The following is a 19,801-nucleotide window of genomic DNA, read 5'->3' as shown; positions in this document are numbered from 1 at the left end:
CTTGATTATTTTGTAGATGAGGAAATTGCAGCTCAGAGGGATTAACTAAGCTGTCTATATTCACTCAGGTAGTAATATCTTCAACAGAATTTGAATCCAGATTTTCCTGATTCCATGTCTAATACTTTGCTGAATACATCACGCTGCCTCAGAATTAGGTGGCTAAGAAATAAGTGCTCTCACTTTATTACCCATGATTAATAATATGTTGACCATTAGTCAACTCTAAGCTCAGTAAGAAGTAGAAAGGACGAAATAAAAATTTGACAAAAATATTACTAAGTTCTCCACCTATCACTCACTCATGTCTTCATTCCAAGTTTAGTTTCTAGTTTGAACAATAAATTTGTACAAAATACTAATTGAGGACAATGCATATGCGTGCTTATTGTTCTTCCCTGTAAAGACTTTAGTCTATGTCAGACCTTACAGATACAATGAACTTCAAGTGAAAAAATTCTACTTTTCTATTCCTGGCAAAAGGTCACTCTTTACACAATGACATAGTAAATGGCTGTTTTCAGGATGTGTGATTTCAAAGGGACATTTAGACACTATTACTCCACCTCACATTCCTATTAACCTCTTTCCTCACCTGAAGGTTACTAATGAAAAATCTCTGCCCTCAAAAAAAAAAAAAAAACTTAGATCTCTTGTTTACAGCTTTCTTGTAATGCCAACTGCCCCTCTAGAAAAGATAACTTTCTAAACTTGCACCTTAGTAGAAGTGAAGAATCTGAAATTACAGAGTAATAGATAAACAAAGGAAAGGAAAAAGAATGTACCCTGGAGGGAAAGGTAAATATCATGAACTAAAGGGAGGTGGGGTAGGTGTGACTAAAATAGGCTGGAGATATCCTTATTACCAAACATTTTTCTATTTTTAATATATTAAGAGAATGAATAAATAGTAGCAGAAAATATGAATTAAGAGGTTTTCTTTTCTATGCACTGTTACTAATATATTTTCATGACTTCTGTGCTGTGTATTTAATAGCACCTTTGTTAAGGGTGTGGCTACAATAGCAAAAAAACTTTTGATATTGAGCTTGATGATGTTGAATAAAGTCTTTAAAAACAGGAAAAGTAATCATCAGTCAAAGAATTATAGGACTTTCTTAAAGTAGGGGAGTTGATTAGGCTTCTGAACATTCCTTTAGTCTTTTCTATTTTATAATTATTTAGTGGCTTTAGACAAGTCACTTTCAATTCAATTCAATAAATATTTATTAAGCCCTTATTAAATTGAAGTAGCAATATTAGTCCACCAGGACATTTTGGTTTCTTCACCTGTCAATTGGAGAAAATAGCATTTTTCCCCTTTATATTATGGGTTTGTTTTAATGGGATAATGAATACAAATTGTTTTGTAAATAAATTCTTTTTGTTGTTGCTGTTGTTCCAACAAGGAATTTCATTGGTGTAGGGAATTTCTGCTGAAGAAATTGTTTATCAATAAGGAAAAGAAAATATGTTCCATATTATAGTCTCAGAGAGTTACCTAGCACAGTGAAAGATAAAATTATTTAAATAGAATTCTAAAGCTATGCCACAGAAAAAAGGGAAGAAAAAAGGGAATGGAACCCATATTATCCTGACTTCTAAAATGGGTCTCTATCCCGTACATTGCATCATTTAACCCCTATATCATGGCTAATACAATTAATGTAAGCTCCTTTAGAGGAGCCTTTTTTATCCCTAGAACCTTATAAAAAGCAGCACTTAATAAATACTCATTGATTGACTGATTGAATAGTATTATTGCCATTGTTGCTTTTTCTACCATTTTATCAGGCAAATATTGACAGTGATAGGTAGCATTGATATAGTGCTTTAAGATTCAAGGCACTTTACAGGTATTATCTGATATTCACAACAACCATGGAAAGTGATGCAATTTACCTCATTTTATAAATGAATAAACTGAGGCATAGAGAAATTAAGGGTAAAGTATCTGAGGCAGGACTTAAATTTGTTTTCCTGATTCCAAGTCCTCATGTTCCATCACTCATACTAATTTCCCTTGACACTTATCCCTCATGTCATGCTACCTGAATTGGTTATTATTTCATCAAGAAAGGCACATCTGAAATGTGTATGGTCTGTACCACCTGAGATCCTGGCAGAGGGAAAATTGCCTAGTCCTCTTTGGAAAGGTCATCTAACCCTGCTTCCGGGGGCTTTACTGGCTAATAATCCTTTGCAATAAGATCTGGCAGCAGTTTTCCTGGCAGGCTTTCCTCTTCTACCCTTTTTCCTCTTTTCTGCCAGATTCCCTCCTCCACAGTTAAACTACCAAGTGCCAAGTACTGATATTCTCTGCCAAACCCTGACAGATTCTCTCTGACCCCAGTCACTCTGACAAACAGGATTCCCTCTCTTCATTCCAGTTCCTCTTCTGGTTTCACAGCTAAGCAGAAGGGACTGTTGGGCCATAGGAAAGTTGTATGATGAATTTTTTGTAAGGATCAGGTTTTTCATAATGATCATATTAGTTTTTTTCAGGTTAGGGGGAGATTTTCTCCACATTGGGGCAGTCCTTTTTGCAAATATACAGAATAGAATCTACACAATTATAAATAAAGGCCAGGTATTATTCCTGTCAAGAATTTTATTGAGTCCTTAAAAGAGACGTATTTGAAATATACTAGATTAATAAATGAAAAAAAGTATTTTAAATCATTTCTTTGTTATTAAGCACTGTGCAAAATTTTGGGGAAATGTATAGAAAAGTAAGATAATACTTACACTATGTTAGGGTCCGGGTTGTTGCCCACCACCACGGAAGACCAATAGACAGTGCAATCAGGCAAAGGGTCGTTTATTGATCTGGTGCTTATTAGGGGAGCTCAGCACAGGAGTTTTCCCCAGAGGACTCAGTACAGAGTTCCCTCTGTAGCCCGTGAATCCAGAGTTTTATATCCCTACTACCCACCAGCATGTATGGCCCTTAAGTCCTTATCTGGTATGTACTATTGCTGAAACCTTGACATTTTTATTTTTTCTGCCAGGGGTCTGCTTGGCCCCTAAGTTCTTATCTGGTACATACTGCTATTGGGACCTTGATATGTTTATGTCCGAGCAGTTGGGGGTCTGTTCAGGTCTCCCTCATTTCCCACTTCTTTTTCTCTTAGGGGCAGAGGGAAGATCCGCCCACTGAGACAGCTCGGAGCCCTCAATTATCAAGGAGTTCAAATTCTGATGTGTGAGAGATACCACATAATTTAGGATTTAGTTTCAGGATACTCCAGTGGTTTTCTTTAAATACAGAAGTAAAGGAAATGACAATTGATTTTCTTTAGTGACATTCTCATGGATGAGACTACATCTGTTTCTAAAGCTGGCAGTGCCAAGAACATTAGTGCTCAGAATTTTGGTTGCTGTGTTTCCAGTAGTGATGAATGTTGGTATGGAGTTTGAAGTACCTAAAGAGGCAATGACTACCATTTCTGGTCTCTTAAAGCAGTTATTTCCTTGGAAGAGGGTTGGGGGAAGCTGGACTAGAATCAGGGATTGTCTCCCGGGGACACTGCTGTTCCCAGGATTCTTGGGGACAGTGTAGGGTTATATACATCAAACTATGAGGTCTAGTAGAGAATGCTTGTCTTTCTAATATATGCCTTTTCTCCATCAAAGATAATTAGTTGATGGTTTGTTTCAGTGACTAGGAAAGGAGAGGATATCACTATAAAATCCTAGAATTTATGTAGTACTTAAAGTTTGCCAAGCATTTTACACATATCACTTCATTTTAACCTTGCAAAGCTCCCCTCACACAGATGTTATTATTAATCACATTTTACATATTAGAAAACTGTATAGGCTAAGAAAGGTTTTGAAAGGGATTTATGCAGGGTTACATAGCCAGTAAGTGTCTGAGGCAGTATTTAAACTCAGGTTTTCCTTACTCTAGATTGTACACTATCCACTGTGGTGACACTTAGCTACCCTGAAAGGAATCTGTTCCATGAACAAAAGTATACCCTTATCTAAATCTTGTCTTTAATTCTGAGCAATAAGACATAAATCCAAATCCTGGTTCTGTAATTTTTTAATTGTGTGACCATGTGTAAGTCAATTAATATCTCTGATATTTTCCTGATAGTTTTCATATTTGTAAAATAGATTTGAAAACATATGTACAGGCCATTTCATGGGGTTATTAAAAAGGCAGTTCAAAATGTGACATATAAAGGGGAAGTTTTTATTAGCGTGAGGATGTAACCAAGTTAGGCACGTCTTCAATATATGCCAGACTAGAAAATATCTACTAGAGGTCTGGGCATGCAACCTGGCCTTTTTTGGTAGGCAGACCCCTTACAAAAGTACCTTCAAAGGCCAAACATTGATGATGTACCTTCGCTATTATTTTCAGAAAATTTTACTCCTTTTAGTTTTTTTTTCTTTTCTATTTATTTGTTTTTTAATTAATTTATTTAGTCAATTTATAACATTATTCCTTGGTTACAATAATCACATTATTTCCCTCCCTCCCCTCCACCCACCCTTTCTACAGCTTCACGCAATTTCATTGGGTATTAGTCCTTGATCAGAACCTATTTTCATGTTGTTGGTGTTTGCATTAGGATGTTCATTTAGAGTCTACATCCCCAACCATATATCCTCGACCCATGTATTCAAGAAGCAGTTTTTCTTGTGTTTCTACCCCCCTAGTTTTTCTTCCGAATGTGGATAGTGGTTTTTCTCATAGATTCCTCCAAGTTGTTCTGGATCACTGCATTGACACTAATGGAGAAGTTGATTACATTCAATTGTAACACAGTGTATCAGTTTCTGTGTGTACAATGTTCTCCTGGTTCTGCTCCACTCACTCTGCATCACTTCGTGGAGATTGTTCCAGTTTCCTTGGAATTCCTCCACTTTATTATTCCTTTGAGCACAATAGTATTCCATCACCAACATACACCATAATTTGTTCAGCCATTCCCCAATTGAAGGGCATCCATTCATTTTCCAAATTTTTTTTTTACCACAATGGGCACAGCTATGAATATTCTTGTACAAGTCTTTTTCCTTTTTATCTCTTTGGGGTACAAACCCAGTAGTGCTATGGCTCAATGAAAGGATAGACAGTCTTTAAGCTCCCTTTGGGCATAATTCCAAATTGCCCTCCAGAATGATTGGATCAATTCACAACTTGACCACCAATGCAGTAATGTCCCAATTTTGACACATCCACTCCAGAATTCATTACTTCCCTTTCCTGTCATGTTAGCCAATCTGCTAGGTGTGAGGTGATACATCAGAGTTGTTTTGATTTGCATTTCTCTGATTTTCAGATTTAGAATACTTTTTATGTGCTTATTAATAGTTTTGATTTCTTTAACTGAAAACTGCCTATTCATGTCCCTTTCCCATTTATCAATTGGAGAATGGCTTGATTTTTTATACAATTGATTTAGCTCTTTATAAATCTGAGTAATTAGTCCTTTGTCAGAGGTTTTTGTAATAAAGATTGTTTCCCAATTTGTTGCTTCCATTCTAATTTTGGATGAATTGATTTTGTTTGTACAAAACCTTTTTATTTTGATGTAATCAAAATTATTGATTTTACATTTTGTGATTTTTTTCTAGCTCTTGCTTGGTTTTAAAGTCTTTCCTTTCCAAAAGATCTGACAAGTATACTATTCTGCGTTCACCTAATTTGCTTATAGTTTCCTTCTTTATATTCAGGCCATTCACCCATTCTGAGTTTATGTTGATGGAAGGTGTGAGATGTTGATCCAAACCTAACCTCTCCCATACTGTCTTCCAATTTTCCCAGCAGTTTTTATCAAATAGTGGATTTTTGTCCCAAAAGCTGGGATCTTTGGGCTTGCATAGACTGTCTTGCTGAGGTCACTTACCCCAAGTCTGTCCCACTGGTCCTCATTTCTGTCTCTTAGCCAGTAACAAATTGTTTTGATGACCACTGCTTTATAGTATAGTTTGAGATCTGGGACTGCAAGTCCTCCTTCCTACACATTTTCAGGATTTCCCTGGATCTCCTTGATCTTTTGTTTTTCCAAATGAATTTTGTTAAGTTTTTTTTTTTCTAATTCAGTAAAAAAAATTTGTTAATTAAATGGGTATGGTATGAAATAAGTAAATTAATTTTGGGGAGGATTGTCATTTTTATTATGTTAGCTCGTTTTACCCATGAGCAATCAATGTTTTTCCAATGGTTTAGATCTAATTTTAATTGTGTGGAGAGTGTTTTGTAGTTATGATCATATAGTTCCTGTGTTTGTCTCAACAGATAGATTCCCAAGTATTTTATAATGTCTAGGGTGATTATAAATGGAATTTCTCTTTCTAGTTCTTGCTGCTGAGATGTGTTGGAGTTATATAGAAATGCTAATGACTTATGTGGGTTTGTTTTGTATTCTGCAACTTTGCTAAATTTGTTGATTATTTCTACTAGCTTTTTGATTAATTCTCTAGGATTCTTTAAGTAGACCATCATATCATCTGCAAAGGGTGATACTTTGGTCTCCTCATTGCCTATTTTAATACCTTCAATTTCTTTGTCTTCTCTAATCACTACAGCTAGTGTTTCTAGTACAATGTTAAATAATAGAGATGATAATGAGCATCCTTGTTTCACTCCTGAACTGGAAATAATAATTTTTAATGATTGCCTTAATTTCCACTTCATTAGAGGTGAGGTCTCTGTTTTCATTTGGGATACTATCAATTTGGTTTTCTCCTTTCTTTTTTTTTAATTAAATTGGCCAGTACTTTGTATATTTTATTTTTTTTAAGTACCAGATCTAGTCTTATTTATTAAATCAATAGTTTTTTAACATTCAATTTTATTAATTTCTCCTTTTATTATTGGGATCTCTAATTTAGTCTTCTTTGTCTTAGGGTTTTTAATTTGTTCACTTTCTAGTTTTTTTTTTTTAATTTGCTCACCTAATTCATTGACCTCTACCCTCTCTAATGTGTTAATATATGAACTCAAGGATTTCCCCCTGAGTACTGCTTTGGCTGCATCCCATAGATTTTGAAAGGATATCTCATCATTGTCATTTTCTTCAATGAAGTTATTAATTGTTTCTATGATTTGTTCTTTAACTCACCAAGTTTGGAGAATCATATTTTTAAATTTCCAATTAATTTCTGATTTTCCTCTCCTTATACTCTTACTGAATTTTATTTTCATTGCATTTTGATCTGAGAAGATTGCAATTATTATTTCTGCTCTTTTGCACTTGTTTGCAATGTTTTTATGCCCTAATACATGGTCAATCTTCATGAATATATCATGTGCTGCTGAAAAGAAGTTGTATTCCTTTTTGTCCCTATTTATTTTTCTCCACATATCTACTAATTCTATTTTTTTCCTAAGATTTCATTCACTTCTCTTACCTCTTTCTTATCTATTATTTTGTTTTATTTATCTAGTTCAGATAGAGGAAGGTTCAGCTCTCCCACTGGTATAGTTTTTCTATCTATTTCATCCTTGACCTCCACTAGTGTCTCCTTTAGAAATTTGGATGTTATGCCATTTGATGCAAACATGTTGAGTACTGATAATTCCTCATTGTATCTATTGACTTTTATCAGCATGTAATTACCTTCCCTATCTCTTTTAACTAGATCTAATTTTATTTTAGCTTTGTCAGATATCATGATTGTGACGACTGCCTTCTTTTTATCAGTTGATGACCAATAGATTTGACTCCACCCTCTTACTTTTAACCTATGGGTGTCTACCTTCCTCATGTGTGTTTCTTGTACTCAGCACATGGTTGGGTTTGGGATTCTAATCCACTCTGGTATTCTCTTGCATTTTATGGGTGAGTTCATTACATTCACATTCAGAGTTCTAATTACCAGCTGTGTATTTCCCAGCATTTTGATTTTTACTCCTAGTCCTGCTTTTTCTTCTTTCACTATTTCCTTCTATACAAATATTTTACTTTTAATCAGTCCCCCTAATTCCCATCCTTATTTTACTTCCCTTTCTACCTCCTCCTTTCTTATTCTCCAGTTATTTTCATTACAATCTTTTTAAACTATCCCCTACCCTCACCCTCCCTTGTACTACTTCCCTCCCCACCAGTCCATTTGTTACTTTTCAACTTCCCTATAGGACACAAATCAATTCTCTGCCCCAATGGATTGGATTTTTCTTCCCTCTTTGAGTCAATTTCAAGTGCATGTAAGAATTGAGTATTTCCTATCTCCAATTTCTTTACCCTTCCAGTGTATTGATGTCCCCCCCCACAATAAGCTTCTTTGTGACATATAAATTTACCCCCTTTTGTTTCTTTTTCCATTTCTTTTATTATTAAGCTCATTTTTAGCTCTAGTTGTATATATCTGTATATATACATATACACACACACACACATATATGTATTTATGCATATATATATATGTATACATATTTATGTCTTGTCATTTCATCCTGTATAGTTTGTCACTGTTCCCACTAAGTATAATTCTTCTAGCTGACCAGGGTGGTAATAACAATTTTTAAGAGTTACCAATCACCCCTATTATTATAGGGATACGAATCATTTTAACTTATTGGGTCTCTTAAAAAATGGTTTCTGTTTTTGTTTTGTTTTGTTTTTTTCTTTTTTCCCTCTTTTTAAATTATCTTTTGATGATTCTCTTGAGTTCTGTGCTTGTTCATCATATTTTCTTTTCTGATCTGGTGTTTTCTTTACAAATGCTTGAAATTCTTCTATTTTGTTAAATGACCATACTTTCCCCTGTAATAATGTATTCAGTTTTGCTAGGTAGTTGATTCATGGTTGTACACCTAGATCCCTTGCTTTCTGGGATATCATATCCCATGCCTTTTGTTACTTCAGTGTAGATGCAGCCATATCCCGTGTTATCCTCACTGTCATTCCATGTTATCTGAATGACTTTTTCTTAGTAGCTTTTAATATTTATTCCTGATTCTGATAGTTCTTGAGTTTGGCTATAACATTCCTGGTTGTTGTCAGTTGGGGATTAAGTATAGGAGGCAATCTGTGGATTCTTTCAATCTCCACTTTTCCCTCTTGTTCTAGAATATTGGGGCAGTTTTCTTGTATAATTTTCCTGTAGTATGGTTTCCAGGCTTTTTCTTATGTCACGGTCTTCTGGTAGACCAATGATTCTTAATTTGTCTCTCCTGGAACAATTTCCTAAATCTTCTGTTTTGTGAATGAGATGTTTCACATTTTCCTCAATTTTTTCATTCTTTTGATTTAGTTTTATAGTGTCCTGCTGTCTTGTGAAGTCACTTGCTTCTAATAGTTGTATTCTGGTTCTTAAAGACTGGTTTCATCCTTCACCATCTTCCTTCTGATCTTTCATCTCCTTTGCCTCATTTTCAAGCTGATTGATTTTGGATTTCAAGACACTCTTCTATTTCCAGATGGCTTATCTTACGTTTTAATTTAATTCCTCATTATTTTATTTTTTTGAATTTGTTTTATAGTGCCCTGCTGCCTTCTGAAGTCACTTAATTCTAGTTGTTATATTTTGGTTCTTAAAGATTGGATTTTATCCCTGACTATTTGGTCATCCTTCTTCTTCTGGTCTGATTTTCATTGGAGTTTGTCTTCCATTCTCTTTACCTCATTTCTCATCTCATTTGCCTCATCTTTCATCCTCTTTATCTCATCTTTCATCTCCTTTGCCTCGTCTTTCATCTCCTTTGCCTCATTTTCAAGTTCTTTGATTTTGGCTTTAAAGACACTATTTTCTGTTCCAGATGACTTATCTTAGTTTTTTTGTTCTTTTCCCAATTGTCTTCAGACTCTCTTATTTGTGTTTTGAATTGTATTTTGAGTTCTTCCAAAGCCTATATTCAATTCACTGGGGTTTTTGTTTTATAGCTTGGTGTTCCCTCCTCCTTCTCTGTTCCATTTGCTCTTTGTTCATAACCTATATTGAAACTGTCAGCTGTAATTTGTTTTTTTTTCTTTTTCTGTTGTTTGCTCATATTTACCCCTTCTTTACTCCCTGTAGTTATCTGTGCTCTTGTTCTTCTCACTTTTGGTTTTTTTGGAGGATTTTCTGTCAGTCTCCCCTCTTGGAGATTTTTCAGGAGATCTCTCAGTGCAGTCTGTGGAAGAGCAGTGTTGGAGCTTGAGCTTTCCAGTCCTCTGGAGGCTTTGATTGGATTAAAGCCCAGCAGTCTGAGGGGGAGGGATGTTGGAGCTTGAGCTTCCCTGACCTCTGAAGACTTTTGATGGGATTACATCCAGCTGGGTTGGGCTGGATGTACCCTAAGGCCAAAATCTCCTGGAAAGCTAGAACAATATGGAGGGTATACTCTGCTCTGACCAGGCTGCCCACTCTGGGCTCCATCTCCAGCTCCCTCTCCACCACCTGTGTTCAATGCCCTGAGCCTGGCCCAGCCACGCCCACAAGGTACTCCTTCCAGACCAGTGCCTTTGCCTGCCCAGAGATTCCAACTGCCACTGAAGCCTTAATTCTCTAGGTGGGGGAGGGGTCCTGGGACCTTCCTTCTTCCTTCCCCTTAAGCCCCAGTGTTCTCGAATTCTGGGTTTTGGGGGGTCTACCTTTTGAATGGAGTCCAGCAGCAGTGTTCCTTTGCTCTATCTTGTTATTAAGTTTGATTTTTAGTTCCCTAGGACCATTTAGTTTGTAATTGGTGTAATAATTAAAATAGTTGAGGCCATAAACTGTAATGATTAAAATAGTGGAAGACATAAATTGTAGTAGATATAAGAGTGGATGAGTAAATTGTGACCACAGAAAATATGGTTTCAAGACAGTGTCTTGTTTTAAATCAAATAGAAGGTGGTCGCCAGGGAAAAATTCCCAATTATTAAATATATCCAAGACAGCTGGGTTTTATAGAGATTTTAATTAATACAAATGAGGAATTAAAGAAAAGGAGAGAAAGAGAGAAAAGGGGAATAATGAGAAAAGGATAAGCCTGCCCTGGGCAGTCCTGGCCAACCCAGGCCTAAGCCCTAAGAGAAAGATAATCACTCACCATAAGATCTGTCCAAGCAAGGATTCTAGTGACACCAGGCCAACTTCATCTCAGCTGATTCCACCAGCTGAATCCTGAATCTGAAACTGAATGTGAATGTCTTCAGCTCCCTTTCTGAGTTCCTTTTAAAGGGAATTTTCTCCTATGTCACCTCCCCTAAATTCTTACATCTACCAATCACAGTAGATGTTTTCCAAAGGACAGACCATTCTTAATCCACACCTAAGAAGTCTAAACTTTTGAGTAATTCACACCTGAGTAAGTTCTCACCTCTTTGCCTTTTGCAAGTTCACAAGTTGCCTGACCTTTATAGGTACTTAGTGTCAGATTTTATTCTTATGCTGTTTCATGTAGGTTACTTTATTTTTCTTTAATTTTAAAACCTTACCTTCTGTCAGTATCAATTTTATGAAAGAAGAGTGGCAAGGAATAGACAATTGGGACTAAGTGACTTGCCTAGGATCATGTAGCTGGGAAGTATGAACCCAGATTTGAAACCATATCCTTCCAACTTAGCTTAGCTCCTTATCCACTGGGCCTTCTAGCTGCCCCTCATGTAGGTAACTTTAGATATATTAAATTTTTCTCATCTTGAAATGCAGATTCCCTTTCATGTTTTGCAATCTCTTTTCTTGAGATTATTCCTTCTGATGAAGCTATCATATTTCTGCTGTCTAATTTCTTTAACAGTACAGCCCCCTTTTCCCCACTGATGAATTTTTCCTGGGGCCTCCATTTGGGAGAGAAGAACAGTTAACCATCCTTCATTTGCCTTCAGGCTCTGATTTTTTTACTATCCAGACCTTGCCACTCTGTTCCTTTGCAGATACATCCCCACCAACCTTCTTTTTATTTTTTAATAACAAATTTCCACATAAGTTTTCCAAAGTTATATGATCCATATTGTCTCCTTCCATTCTTCCCTCCAGGAGATGACAAGCAATTCAATCTCGTTATACATGGATAATCATGCAAAATATTTTTCCATATTGCTCATTTTTGTAAGTAGATAATCTTACAAAACCAAAAGGCCAAAATAGATACCCAAATAAATGACAAATCACAAATTTTCATATGCATTTCTACTCCAATAGTTCTTCCTCAGGAAGTGGATGGCATTCTTTTTCATCAGTATCTCAGAATTGTCTTTGATCATTGTATTGCTGCTAGTAGCACAGTCTATCACATTTGATCATTCCATAATATTAGAATTACAGTGTATAATGTGCTCCTGGATCTGCTTATTTCACTGCATCAGTTCACTTGGGTCTTTCCATCTCTTTCTGAAATCATCCAATTCATCATTCCTTATAGTACAATAGTATTACATCATCATCATAGACCACAATTTGTTAAGCCATTACCCAAATAAGGGATATCCCTTTAGTTTCTAATTCATTGCCACCATAAAAAGAGCAGCTATACATTTTTTTTACAACCATATGCTTTCCCATTTTTATCTCTTTATGGATCCAGGTTCAGCAGTGGTATTACTGGATGAAAAGATGTGCATTTTTTTTATAGCCCTTTGGCCATAATTCTAAATTGCCCTTCTGAATGGCTGGATCAGTTAGAACTCCACCAACAATGCATTAGTGTCCTAATTGTGTCACATCCCCCCAGTATTTACCATTTTCCTTTACTATCATATTGACAAATTTTATAGGTATTAAGTGGTACTTCAGAGTTGTTTTAATTTGAATTTCTTTATTTTTTTCCATTTAAATAAGTTTATTTAGTCAATTTAGAACATTAGTCCTTGGTTATAATAATCACATTATTTCCCTCCCTCCCTTCCACCCACTCTTCCCGCAGCCAACACGCAATTTCATTGGGTATTACATGTGTCCTTGATCAGAACCTATTTCCATGTTGTTGTTTGCACTAGGATGTTCATTTAGAGTCTACATCCCCAACCATATCCCTTTAACCCATGTATTCAAGCATTTGTATTTCTTTGGTGTTTTTACTCCCACAGTGTTTCCTCTGGATGTGGATAGTGGTTTTTCTCGTAGGTTCCTCTGACTTGTTCAGCGTCATTGGATTGCCACTAATGGAGAGGTCCATTCCATTCGATTGTACCACAGTGTATCAGTCTCCATGTACAATGTTTTCCTGGTTCTGCTCCTTTCACTCTGCATCACTTCCTGGAGGTTGTTCCAGTCCCTATGGAATTCCTCCACTTTATTATTCCTTTGAGCACAATAGTATTCCATCACCAACATATACCACAATTTGTTCAGCCATTCCCCAATTGAAGGGCATCCCCTCATTTTCCATTTTTTTGCCACTACAAAGAGCACAGCTATGAATATTTTTGTACATGACTTTTTCCTTATTATCTCTTTGGGGTACAAACCCAGTAGTGCTATGGCTGCATCAAAGGACAGACAGTCTTTTATCGCCCTTTGGGCATAGCTCCAAATTGCCCTCCAGAATGGTTAGATCAATTCACAACTCCACCAGTAATGCATTAATTTGCCACATCCCCTCCAACATTTATTACTTTCCTTTCCTGTCATGTTAGCCAATCTGCTAGGTGTGCGGTAATACCTCAGAGTTGTTTTGATTTGCATTTCTCTGATTATCAGAGATTTAGAGCATTTGTTCATGTACTTATTAATAGTTTTGATTTCTTTAACTGAAAATTTCCTATTCATGTCCCTTGCCCATTTTCAATTGTAGAATGGCTTGATTTTTTTGTACAACTGGTTTAGCTCTTTATAAATTTGAGTAATTAGACCTTTGTCAGACATTTTTGTAATGAAGATTGTTTCCCAATTTATTGCTTCCCTTCTAATTTTGGATGCATTAGTTTTGTTTGTTCAAAAACTTTTTAATTTGATGTAATCAAAATTATTGATTTTACATTTTGTGATTTTTTTTCTAGCTCTTGCTTGATTTTAAAGTCTTTCCTTTCCCAAAGATCTGACAAGTATACTATTCTGTGTTCACCTAATTTGCTTATAGTTTCCTTCTTTATATTCAGGTACTTCACCCATTCTGAGTTTATCTTGCTATAGGGTGTGAGATGTTGATCCAAATCTAATCTCTCCCATACAGTCTTCCAATTTTCCCAGCAGTTTTTATAAAAAAATGGGTTGGTCCCCAAAACTGGGATCTTTGGGTTTATCATAGGCTGTCCTGCTGAAGTCATTAACCCCAAGTATAATTCACTTATCCTCCTTTCTGTCTCTTAGCCAGTACCAAATTGTTTTGATAATCACTGCTTTATAGTATAGTTTGTGATCTGGGACTGCAAGTCCTCCTTCCCTTTTTGCATTTTTTTTCATGATTTCCCTGAATATTCTTGATCTTTTGTTCTTCCGAATGAACTTTGTTATGTTTTTTTCTAATTCTGTACAGAATTTTTTTTTTTGGTAATTCAATGGGTATGACACTAAATAAGTAAATTAATTTGTGTAGGATTGTCATTTTTATTATGTTAGCTTGTCCTACCCTTGAGCAATGATTGTTTATTCATTGTTTAAATCTATTTTTAATTGTATGGAGAGTGTTTTATAGTTGTATTCATATAGTTCCTGTGTTTCTCTCGGCAGATAGATTCCTAAGTATTTTATATTGTCTAGGGTGATTTTAAATGGAATTTCTCTTTCTAATTCTTGCTGCTAAGATGGCTTAGAGATATATAGAAATGCTGATGACTTATGTGGGTTTATTTTGTATCCTGCAACTTTGCTAAAGTCGTTGATTATTTCAACTAGCTTTTTGGTTGATTCTCTAGGATTCTTTAAGTTTGAATTTCTTTAATTGAGAGATTTAGAATGTTGGTTTATATGTTTATTGATAGTTTTGATTTCTTCATCTGAAAATTTTCTATTCATATCCTTTGACCATTTATCAATTGGGTAAATGGCTTACATTCTTACAAATTTGACTTAATTCTTTATACATTTAAAAAAGACCTTTATCAGAGAAATTTGTTATGGATTTTTTTCTGAGTTTGTTGTTTACCTTCTAATCTTGGTTGCATTGGTTTTGTTTATACAAAAATTTTTCAATTTAATATATTCAAAATTATTCATTTAATATCTTTTAATGTTCTCTATCTCTTGTTTAGTCATAAACTGTTCTCTTAGCCTCAGAAGAAACCTACCTCTTGAGCGAGACTTCCCCAGATCCTCAGCTTTGCCAAGATAAACTAAGGACTGGTTGAGCCAGGGGCCAGGAGTAAATTACTTAGTGCTTAGGCTAGATATCTTATCCTATCCTATCTCTGATTTTATTACTCTACTCTTTTCTATATTTTGTAAATAAATTATAAATAAATCTCTGGAATTAATATAAATTCCTGGTGACCCTATTTTAAATATAATCCAGTCCAACTTTTTTATATAATTAACCCCTTTTTTTCTTTTACATTTATTTGGCTGACTGCATTGGTTGTAATGAAATATCTTCAATCTTTCTACTTTTCTTGACTTTTCAGTCTATCCATAAATCAGCTTTTAATAGCTTGTTTTGAGTCAACACAAATCAGCTACAGAGGTAAGTTCAATTATTTTTTCTCTTTTTTCCCTTATAAATAAATAAGAATGCAGCTGTCTTTAATCCTAGCAGCTGGACTCTGGGGGCCAACCTGGGGAAACTGTTCCCAACCCCCTATCCCTGGCAAAACAACCCAATTACCAGACCCTCAGGTTTTTCACTTGGGGAGGATTTCTATCTTTCAGCTACTTTACAGGCAAAAAATAGGCCTTTTCTTAATTAGCTGTGAAGGCAAAAACCTGGGGAGATCAGTCAAGATGAGCAATGTTAAAGTAACAACAACAACAAAACAACAACTTTTTTTTTAACCCTAAGAGGCTTTTACAGACCAAATAAGGGAAAAAAAATATAAAAACCTTTTTTACCCCAGGCCACACAAAAAAGTGATGCAGAAGCTGCTTCCTGGAAGTATGTGGTAGAAACACGTGGTTCTAGCATTTAAATCTGAGGGGGAAGTCAGCTGCTTCCTGTTTCCCCTCCTATACTTAAGCAATCAGATGATGAGACACCCTCCAGATTCATGGATAGGCTCATTGAGTTTGGGGGTTAGTAGCTAGACTTTGAGGTCCACTTTGACCTTTCTAAAGAAAAGGTTATTAGACAAATTATAAGACCTGTTGTCAATAACTTTTAATCCTCTCCTACCCTCCAACCAAGGAGTTAATCAAATCAAGGTGTGATATCCTTAAAGGGACCACATCTTACCTTTAATTTTCATACCTTGAATTTAACCCCTATCCAGTAAGTTCATTTACTGATTAAAACCAGAATTATAAGCAATTTAATAAGTATATATAATATTTTAAATGGATGATACTGTACAGGAAATTTTTCTGGCATTTGCAAATTTAGGAACCTTAAAGGTTTCAGAATGCCTCTTATTCCTTATGTTCTTAGGTAATTTTATATTTCTATTCCTAAATATCATCACAAGAAATGCTACCATTCAAAAAATTAAAGCTTAAATGCCAGTAGACACACATATTCAATCAGACAATTTCACATGCTTCTTAAAAGTTCAAATGCCAAATACTGACCCCATCCAAAACCTGTCTGATTTCTACAGGTCTGTTTCTGAACCACTAAGAGAGGAAATTCCTATTTCCCACAAAATAGAAATGGACGATCCCTATATCTCAACTGCAGAACTAACTCTCTTGTGCTCTGCAAGCCTTGGCTAATTTACCTCCCCTTATCCTCCTCTTGATGACTCATCTTCTCCTATTTCTTCTCCCACCTCTCAATCAATTCCAGTAACGAGGAAGTCTTGTCATCCTAACAAAAGTGTTCCTCCCCAATTTGACTCACCATTACCCAATTCAAATAAAGGCCTTTTCCCCTTAAGGGAAGTCACCAAAATAGGACACAATGAGGATGTGGTGACCCTAAGACACCATATACTTGTTGTATTCTGATTCTTGTGCCCCACCCAACCCCATGCACACCTTCATAATTTTGGGGAAGTTCTTTGGCATCCCTGAGTATTTTTTGGAGGAGCCCCACTTAAGTTATACCATTGTGGGAATAGTTGGTTTGAGTTATCATTTTCCTAATTTCTATTCTTAGATTTGTTATCATTCCTAAAAATTTGATGATTATAATCATTATTATAGTTATTTATATCAGTCATAGAATTGTGATTTATATGATTATTATTATAGTTATTTCTATAGTGAGTATTTCTGTAGTTATTAAACTGCATATTATTTCTGCTTGTCTTGAATAAATTTCTATAGTCTATCATTTTAAAGGCATTACCCCTGTAATCAATTCACTAGTTGACCAAGGCATCAAATTTCCCTGTAAATCTGAATACAATATGCCCATCCTGCCCATTAAAAAGCCCAAATTGGGCCCCGATGGCAAATGTTGATTTATTTGTACAAGATCAGAGAGCCAGGAACAATCACATTATGAAGAGACACCCTGTAGTTTCCAAAACAAATGTTATTATTTCTTCCATTCCTAGCACAACTACATATGTTATAGTAGTGGACTTGTGATCAGCCTTCTTTTCTATATCTAACCATGAAGATTTCAGGCATGTCTTTTGTAAGGGGTGGGAAGAGGTTATTTTTAAAGGGTTGGACTGGGTTATTTAAGAGTGTGGTCACCAGGAATTTAATTTATTCCCAAGAGAACAGGATCTCAAGTCTAGACTCCACTCCAAAGAATGAAGAATTGTCTACAGTCTTCACTCCAAAGAATGAAGAACTGCATCTCATAGGATGTGACAGTTCCTTTTAAAGACTTTTTTGCATCACTTCCTTTGTCTTCCTCTAATTTTACATCTACCAATCACAGTTGAAGCTTTACTTTAAGACTGCCCAGGGGCAGTTAGTTTAATTCTGATTCATCACCCACTATTGCGCATGTGGGTCACAGACCTTTCATTTAATGAGTAAGTGGGATGTTTACATTTTTGGTGAGTAGATCTAAAAATGAGCAAATCTTCATACTCACCTTTTAAGTAGGGTGTTTACACTTTTGGTGATTAAAATCTAAAAATAGGCAAAGGTTACAACTGTAAACTTCATAGTCAGGGGAAAGTTACTTTTAATCTTCACACTTTGCTTTCACATGAAAATGCTTTCAAGGGCCATGGATTTGTCTGCCTCAAGGTTATGTAGAAAGTCCTGGCCTTTTTGCACAAATTTTGAGCCAAGACACAGATAATATAAAATTTAAAAACAGTAAATTAATTAAATATGTATATGATCTACTCTTGGCTTCAACAAATGCTGAAACATGCCAAGAGGATAGAAAGCACCTCAATGCCCAGTAGCCTATCATTTGGCCAAGTTGGATCCAGTAGCTGCCAGAGCACCACCATGCCATAGAAGAGTAGCTGCCGTGACTTTATTAGTAACCAAATTTGCTAATCTAGTATTAGGGAGATCTCTGACCATAATGTGCCCACCTGAGTTCAAGGCATTGTTATTAAGACATAGGACACAGGTGTTTACTGACCAAAGGATTACTAGGTATAAGATAATACTACTAAACAATGAACATATCACACTAAAACTTGCTCCCGATTTGCCAACTTCCGGAGAACCTTTAAACAATTGTACATCTTTAGTGTCCATTATTGATAAACTTAATAATGATTTACTGGACACCCCATTGGATAATTCAGATTTAATATTATTTTACAGATGGTTCTTAATTTATGAGAGATGGCATGCACTATACAGGAGCTGAAGTAGTTACCGAATTTGATACTCTCTGTTTAGCTACCTTACCCTCAAATGTAATTGCACGAGGTGCAGAACTCACAGTATTGAAACATGCTTGAATCATTGCAAAGGATAAAAGAGTCACAATTTATACAGACTCCTGATACACCTTTGGCATATGTCACACTATTGACATGCAATGGCCCCAGAGGGGATTCTTAACATCAGCTGGAAAATGTATTGCCAATGCAAACCTTATTACTGAACTTCTTTCTGCCATCCAGCTCCCCAAAGCCATAGCTGTCATTCACTGCTCTGCACTTACAGGTGGCACTGACCCTGTTTCCAGGGGAAATAACCAAGCAGATATCACAGCCAAACTAGCAGCCTTAGAAGGACCTGAATTAATTTTGTCACTAATAATTACTTATGATTTGGATCTATCCCTTTCCTATAATGACAAGGAAGTTGGAAAATGGAAGCAAAAATTTAAAACAAAACAGATTAATGGAGTATGGGTGTCATCTGCCATCTGAAGGAAAACCCCTGCTCCCTAGGAGTTTTTATCAACAAATTTGTCAATCTATTCACAAAAATGGTCACTTTTGTACCCAAGGTATTGTGGACTGTGTTAGAAGAATATGGCTATCCCCTGTATAACTACTATAGCATCTAAAGTATGTATAGCCTGCCCTATCTGCTAGACCCTTAAGCAACACACCTTTTGTGGCAAAGCCTTTGGTGGAAGTCCCCTCACTTACACACCATTTTGACATTTACAAATTGATTTTATCACTAAGCCAAAAGTTGGACAGTATAAATTTTGTCTTGTCATAGTTGATCAGCTGACCAGGTGGACTGAAGCATTCCCTACTGCTCAGGCCACATCTGCTTTTGTTGCCAAAGTCCTTTTAAAAGAAGTTATTTCCCATTTTGGCCTTCTGGCATGTATTGACTTGGATAGAGGAACTCATTTTACTGATTCAGTCTTATAACAAATTTATTCATATTTGGGGATAACTCCTAGATGTTATATACCATATCAACCCCAGAGCTCTGGCCAAGTTGAACGAATGAATAAAGAACTTAAAACAATGGTTGGTAAGTTGTGCATGGAGATTCAATTAAAATGTCC

Source organism: Monodelphis domestica, chromosome 2 (assembly GCF_027887165.1).
Source record: "Monodelphis domestica isolate mMonDom1 chromosome 2, mMonDom1.pri, whole genome shotgun sequence".
Lineage (NCBI taxonomy): Eukaryota > Metazoa > Chordata > Mammalia > Didelphimorphia > Didelphidae > Monodelphis > Monodelphis domestica.
Note: the sequence above shows the minus strand (reverse complement) of the source record.